The sequence below is a fragment of the Ochotona princeps genome, chromosome 1, assembly GCF_030435755.1.
Source record: "Ochotona princeps isolate mOchPri1 chromosome 1, mOchPri1.hap1, whole genome shotgun sequence".
NCBI classification, from domain to species: Eukaryota; Metazoa; Chordata; class Mammalia; order Lagomorpha; family Ochotonidae; genus Ochotona; species Ochotona princeps.
Window position 1 is genome coordinate 69,357,133 of NC_080832.1, and position 7,091 is coordinate 69,364,223.

Sequence of the window (7,091 nt, forward strand, 5' to 3'; positions counted from 1 at the left end):
ACTCAGCCTGAGCCGTGTGGCCCCGGGGGGGCCTGGGTCCAGTGCACGTGTCTCTTCAGGTGCCATGCAGCTGTTCTTGCCTCTAACGGAAAACGCCATCTGCAAGGGACCAAGGCAAGATGAGCAGCAACAGCCCCCAGCCCCCACTGCCTCTGGCCACTGTGCATACCCTCAGTTGTGAGGCAAGTTACCGGGGGAGGCACTGTGGCAAAGTGATTCAGTACGTTGGCCTTGGCTCCTGAATCCCAACTCTCATGCTTGCTGCTTGGTGCTTTGGAGCCAGTCAGCGAACCTCTGGGTACCATAGTATCCTTAACAGTGATCAATAAGTCAGTTCTCATCCCCTAGTCTTCCGCTGTGCTTTAGATGGGCTTGTTAGATTATACTCTGATAGCTTTGAGGCGTACCAGGCAATCTTCTCTTCTTGCTAAGTCTCAGGTAACTTTTCTGAACAGTGCATGCTAAATATGTGCTGGATCAAAGAGAGTAAATAGGAAAGTGGTGGAGCTAAATTCAACTATAACTGTGTTAAATCCAAGTCAACGAAACACTTTGGAAAGCAGAGATTGTCAGAAGAGATAAAGACCAAATCTCAACTTTGTTGCCTACAGGAGATACTCTAAAAATAGTGATTCAGATCAGTTGAAATATATTTGGTGGAAAAAGATGCCATGCAAACAGTAAGCACAAGAATGCTGCAGTGGCTGTAGGAGCATCAAATAGAATGGACTTCATTACAAAGAGCTTCACTGAAGAAAAAAAGGAGCTTGTCATAATTCACACACACAAAAGTAATAGTCATAAATGTACATTTTGCACACCTGAGAATAGAACTTAGACGTACATAAAGTAAAATTGACAGACAATTCTACAGAGTTGGAAATTTAAACACCCCCGTAGCAATAGATAGAACAGTTAGACAAAAGCATTCATAAAGACCTGGAGAACCTAAACAGCATGATTGATAACTATCAGCTGCCATAATTTTCTCTTTCCTTTCATTTGTCTTTTTAGCTGCTTGCAAAGTTGCCAGTATGGTACCCTGGCCCTAGGCAGAAAGCCACCCAGGAAGGCATAGCAGTAAGGATGCAGCCATACTGCATGAGCCTGTAAAACCTTGGTCTACAGAGAAATTGCTTAATGCTGTAAGGTCTATAAGCATACTTATCTTTCCTTTCTGAGACATTCTTCTAGGAACCAAATTGGACCATCAGTCTGTTCCCACAGCCATCCTGCCATCTAATTAGGCTTGGTAGCCATCACTGGAGCTTATAGCCACCTCCCCCCAAGATGTTGGGAATGTTGCCACAACAAATGTTTACCTATCACATTTCATACCTATTGCCTAAGGGAAGAACTTCACATGTGGAGAAGGCTAGAGGTTGAGCATCATATTACAGTTTCCGCAAGAGTCAATAGCGATAGAGTATATATTTGGCCTCTGCCCTTCAGGTAAATTTTAAATCATGTTTTGGTAATAAATGCTTGTTTACTTGCTGGAGTGACACAGAGCAACACAGAGAGGCGGAGAAATGGAGAGATCTTCCATCCACTGCTTTAACCCCCAAATGGCTGCAACGATCAGGGCTGGAAGACAGCAGGCCAAAGCTCTACCCTGGTCTCCCACAAACAGAACAAGAGCCCAGGAATTGTCAGGCCACCATTGTTGCCTTTCCAGGCACATTAGCAGGAAGCTGGATTGAAAACAGAGCAGCCAGGACTTGAACTTGATATAGGATGTGGGTTCCCAAGTACAGATTAACCCACTGAGGCACAATTCTGGCTTCCTCCTTTATCTTTATGTCAATTACCTTTGGCTTGTATAGCATTAAAGATTGTATTTGAAGGGAAAAATTCATGCCAAAAAGATGAAAGACCAGCTTGCTCCCAGTGTTGCTACATCATAGTGGTCAAGTCCATAAAGTGTTTGTGGAATGAGACATATGTGAGATTACAGTCTTCTTATCCCAGATAAGCTGAGGAAAAACCACCTCATTCACATGAAACCAGGCATTAGATTTAAAAATTTTTCAATATAAAGTTCCGCAATGTGAAAATCAGACATTTCCGAGGTCTTCAATTAAGACACCTCTGAGGGGCTGCGGGAGAGGACGTCTAGCTCGGATCCCGAACCCAGTCCGCCATGTGCCCATGGCTCATGGCGGGCTGGGCCCGGACATGCCTGGGTGCGGCCTGCTTCCTTCTGGGGTGAGTACGCCGAGGGGGGAGGCCTCCGTGACTGGGCATGTCCGGGACCCACCCAACACCCTCATTGGGTGGTGGGTGAACGGGATTGGGGAGGGGCGCAACCTCGGGCCTGCAGGATTTAACTTCCGGCTGCCAGAGGCGAGCCGAGGGCTGCGGGAGAGGACGTCTAGCTCGGATCCCGAACCCAGTCCGCCATGTGCCCATGGCTCATGGCGGGCTGGGCCCGGACATGCCTGGGTGCGGCCTGCTTCCTTCTGGGGTGAGTACGCCGAGGGGGGAGGCCTCCGTGACTGGGCATGTCCGGGACCCACCCAACACCCTCATTGGGTGGTGGGTGAACGGGATTGGGGAGGGGCGCAACCTCGGGCCTGCAGGATTTAACTTCCGGCTGCCAGAGGCGAGCCGAGGGCTGCGGGAGAGGACGTCTAGCTCGGATCCCGAACCCAGTCCGCCATGTGCCCATGGCTCATGGCGGGCTGGGCCCGGACATGCCTGGGTGCGGCCTGCTTCCTTCTGGGGTGAGTACGCCGAGGGGGGAGGCCTCCGTGACTGGGCATGTCCAGGACCCACCCAACACCCTCATTGGGTGGTGGGTGAACGGGATTGGGGAGGGGCGCAACCTCGGGCCTGCAGGATTTAACTTCCGGCTGCCAGAGGCGAGTCGAGGGCTGCAGGAGAGGACGTCTAGCTCGGATCCCGAACCCAGTCCGCCATGTGCCCATGGCTCATGGCGGGCTGGGCCCGGACATGCCTGGGTGCGGCCTGCTTCCTTCTGGGGTGAGTACGCCGAGGGGGGAGGCCTCCGTGACTGGGCATGTCCGGGACCCACCCAACACCCTCATTGGGTGGTGGGTGAACGGGATTGGGGAGGGGCGCAACCTCGGGCCTGCAGGATTTAACTTCCGGCTGCCAGAGGCGAGTCGAGGGCTGCAGGAGAGGACGTCTAGCTCGGATCCCGAACCCAGTCCGCCATGTGCCCATGGCTCATGGCTGGCTGGGCCAGGGCGGCCAGTGCGCCATTTGGCGCCAGGCTGTGCCTACTGGCCGCCCGGCCGGGGAGCTCTGGGGTATTGGACATCTGAATCGCTGCTGAGATAGCTCTAGAGTGACCCCACTGTTTCTGGGATCTGAGTCAATCCTAAAGATTCCCAATGCCAGTAACTCTTCCTTTGAAGAACTTCCAATCCCTTAACAATGCTGAGCTTTGAACACCTATCAAGTAAAAGATAAGCTCCGGCTTGTGTAGCAGGCTGGCACCTAATGGTCCTCGGAGCAACCACGTGCAGGTGTGTGATTTACAGCTAGGAACGGTCCCAATCTGGGAAGCCACAGCTGGGATGAGGTTCCCACCAAGGGGTGTATGTGCTGGAATGGGGGCTGCGTTCTATCTAGGAAACAGTTGCAGTCACCCGAGGCACTAGTGTGGGCTGGGATTGGATGCACCAGGCCGGTTCAGATCCCAGCACCATCTGGTGTTATGGAGAAACAGGGTAGATGTGGGACTGACTAGGCTGGGTCTCAATCCCCTTCTGAGCCATGTGTGAGCTGTATGTGGGTATGGACGTGCCATGGCTGGGCTGAAACATCCAACAACAAGAGTCAGAATGGGGTGAAAGCCAGCCAGGAAAAGCCACTGTTCCTGCTAGGACAGGAGGTGAACTGAGTAGGGTTGGCTCAAGAACCCCCTGGCAAGCGCAAAATCTGGCATTGGGAGGGGTTCTGATGGAGGAGCCTGGGCAACTCCTCTGGCAGGACACAGTCCCTGCAGGTAAGCGCGAGAAGCATGATTGGAAACAGCCCAGAATAGGCCATGGAAAGTTTCCCACTGGCATGCATTCGGCATGGGTCAGGAGCAGGCCAGGCTGAATCAGTTCATGTCATCCTCTGGCAAATCCGATCACCAGAACAGAGTGTGGAATGGGCCGGGTTTGGTTGCGACAAAACCAGTACACATTCTGGAACGCCAGGGCGTGGTTGCCTGTACTGGATATGAATGCAACACCCATCCAGCACACATGAGATCCAGGAAGGGAGGGGCAGAGCTGGCGGGGGGGTTAAGGGGCTGGTCCCCTCGCTGGACAACCACTCCCACTGGAGAGTGTTGGCTGGGATAGAGACAGACCAGACTAAGCAAGGCTACAACACCTGTGCGCTGCATGTGGACAAGATCAGGGCCACAGCATCAGCTGGCAGAAGCTGGCACTGGGGACTAATTCTGTCGAGTCAAATCACAGGACCACCTAAAGAGTGCATAAACCGGGACAGAGAGACCTGGGAGGGAAAAAGTGGGTTCCCCCTTCTTGGGTCACTATTCCCGTGGGAGGGCATGAAAACTAGGACGGGGGCTGGGATGGCTAGACAGAGGCACTCAACAACATCTGTGAGGGCTGGATGGTTGAGTCGATTAGATAGAACTAAGCTTTAATACCCATTGACAAGTACCAGAGCCAAATGGGATGGGGGACAGACTGGTCTTCTGCTACACAAATTGGCAAACCAGGGTAGGGGGCAGGCTTGGTGGGGGTTATTGTGGGTCGCCCCGACTAGGCTGCAGCTCCCACTGGTTGATGTAAGGGCCGAACCAGACTGGACTGCAACACCCATTGGTTCCAGTGCAACTCGGGACTGAAAACAGAACCAACACAGCAATTGCAACCACCAGCGGATCAGGGTGATGGACTGTGCCGGGCCCTGTGCTTGCTAGAACATACAAGAATCTGGTCTGGGAATACCTCAAAGTATCTTTGGAGATCTCCCCACTTGAACTGCTGGACTCAGAATTCTAACCAAGAAAAGACAGAAGACAGAATAGGACAATCATTCATCTCAGCTACATGTTGGCAGCGAAATATGGGACAAATGGAGACTTCATGATGGACCATATCAATCAGTGGACCACCTCATCGAGCGAAACTGGCAGTGACTCATAACTGGAGAACTATTAACTCCACTTGAGCACATATCTCAGAGCATGCCCCACATATGGGACTTGGGGTGGGCGGGAAACCGGGTGGGGCTTCTCCCTCAATATCCCCTTTTACCTCAGATACATGATGGAAACAATATGGACATAATAGCATTGCCCACCTCCCTATCCCCCTGAACCTTTTTTTTTTTTTTTTTCCTTCTCTTTCTTGATTTTCCTTCAACTATAGTTAACTATGTAAAGATTGTCAACAACAATACAATAAAATGGATTATACATAAAAAAAAAAAAATAAATAAAAAAAAATTAAAAAAAAAAAAAAAAAAAAAAAAGACACCTCTGAGCATTATGTATCTTCCTTCTAGCATTCACTGACTCCATGATACTTGTTAACCTGAGGCTGTGATGGAGGTCAGGCAGTCTAGGGAAGTCTAAGGAGTATGGAAGTGGGGCAAGAAGGAGTCTTTGTAGAAGTTGCCTTTAAGATGCATGAGGTACATTTACACTGTTGGTTCATTGAGACAAGGACTGAGGACATGGAAGATCATGACCTGAACAGGAGAGAAGCCATGTCTGAACAGTGAGGGCTTCTAGACTCAGGGTGCCTTTCCAACACTAAATCAGCTCCTGCAAGGAAAAGCTCCTACTTTTCAAGCCCATTCACCTTTAATCCCCCTGGCAACATCTTTGTTCCATCTCCAGGAGTATGCCCAGCACATGCTTGTCAAATGCTAGTTCCACAGTCCAATCCACTGCAATAAGATGGCCATTAATGCCAAGATAGTTCCTCCCACCAGGAACGGGTCTGCCTGAATTCTTCCTTCGCTCAAATGCCCTGTTATAAATGGAACATGGGTTTAGTGGCCTTCTCTTACAAAAAAGATTTATTCTCTGTTGACCAAAATAGAACCTCTGGTTTATTCTGCGATGAATCTTTTCATTGTTCTAGAAGGGCAGAAAGGTGACAGGCCTAGGAAAAAGCACTTCCATGAACACATTCTTTACTGGAAGTTGTCCTATTGCAAAGCTCTCCTGCCAGAATCCATTAGGAAATTGCATGAAGATTCATATATCCAAGTGCTCCTCTCTCTCCTACTCATAAATATATAGGCATCATATGGCAAGGAGAGAAAGAGGCTGACTCCCCTGCATGGCATACCCTTGCACAGCAGATGTGAAGGCACATGCAAATACCGAACAGGGTAGCTGGTGCATATGTGCACATGAATACATATCACATTATTACTACTCCTCAATGAAATTCCAAGTTGCTACCAGGGAGGGAAGAGCAAAGTCACAATTAATACAGCTGTACTTCAGAATGTCACTGGAAGGCGGTGAGAGGAAGATGGGCAGACTGCCCCCAGCAATATGGAAATAACAGAAACACCTAAAGATTGATTAGGGGCTGGGCCAAATTCCAACCCTGAACTCATCACAGATTATGCTAAGAGCTCCTGAGGGAAAACTCCAATTGGTATTTTTGAGCCACATGTCCCATTCTTTTGATAATGACATTGGGGACTGCCTGGAAAATGATTATAGAATTAAAAAGTCCCAGCAAAAAGTGATTTTGGGAAGGACTGCTTTCCCATCCAAATGGTTTCAACTTTCCTGAGCAATTGCTCAGCCTCTTTAAGACCAGCAGATAACATTATTCACTTTGTCTTTCTTGGCCCTGATGAAGGACAAAGGCAGTGTGCACAAAGCTAAAGAGATGAAAATATTCATGGACAGTCTGCAACATGACAGTGCCCTCCTGTCGGAATCAACAGGAAAAAAAAATATCTTTAAGACATTACTGTGTAAGGCTTTTTTCCTTTTCTTCCAGAAACACTTGGGTCTTGTCTTTTTGTAGACAGTGACATACGCTTAATCACAAGCATATTGTATGAAAACAAAAAGTATAGACCTTCTAGACCTCAAAATATATAGCGATGGTTCCAATTTTCATTAC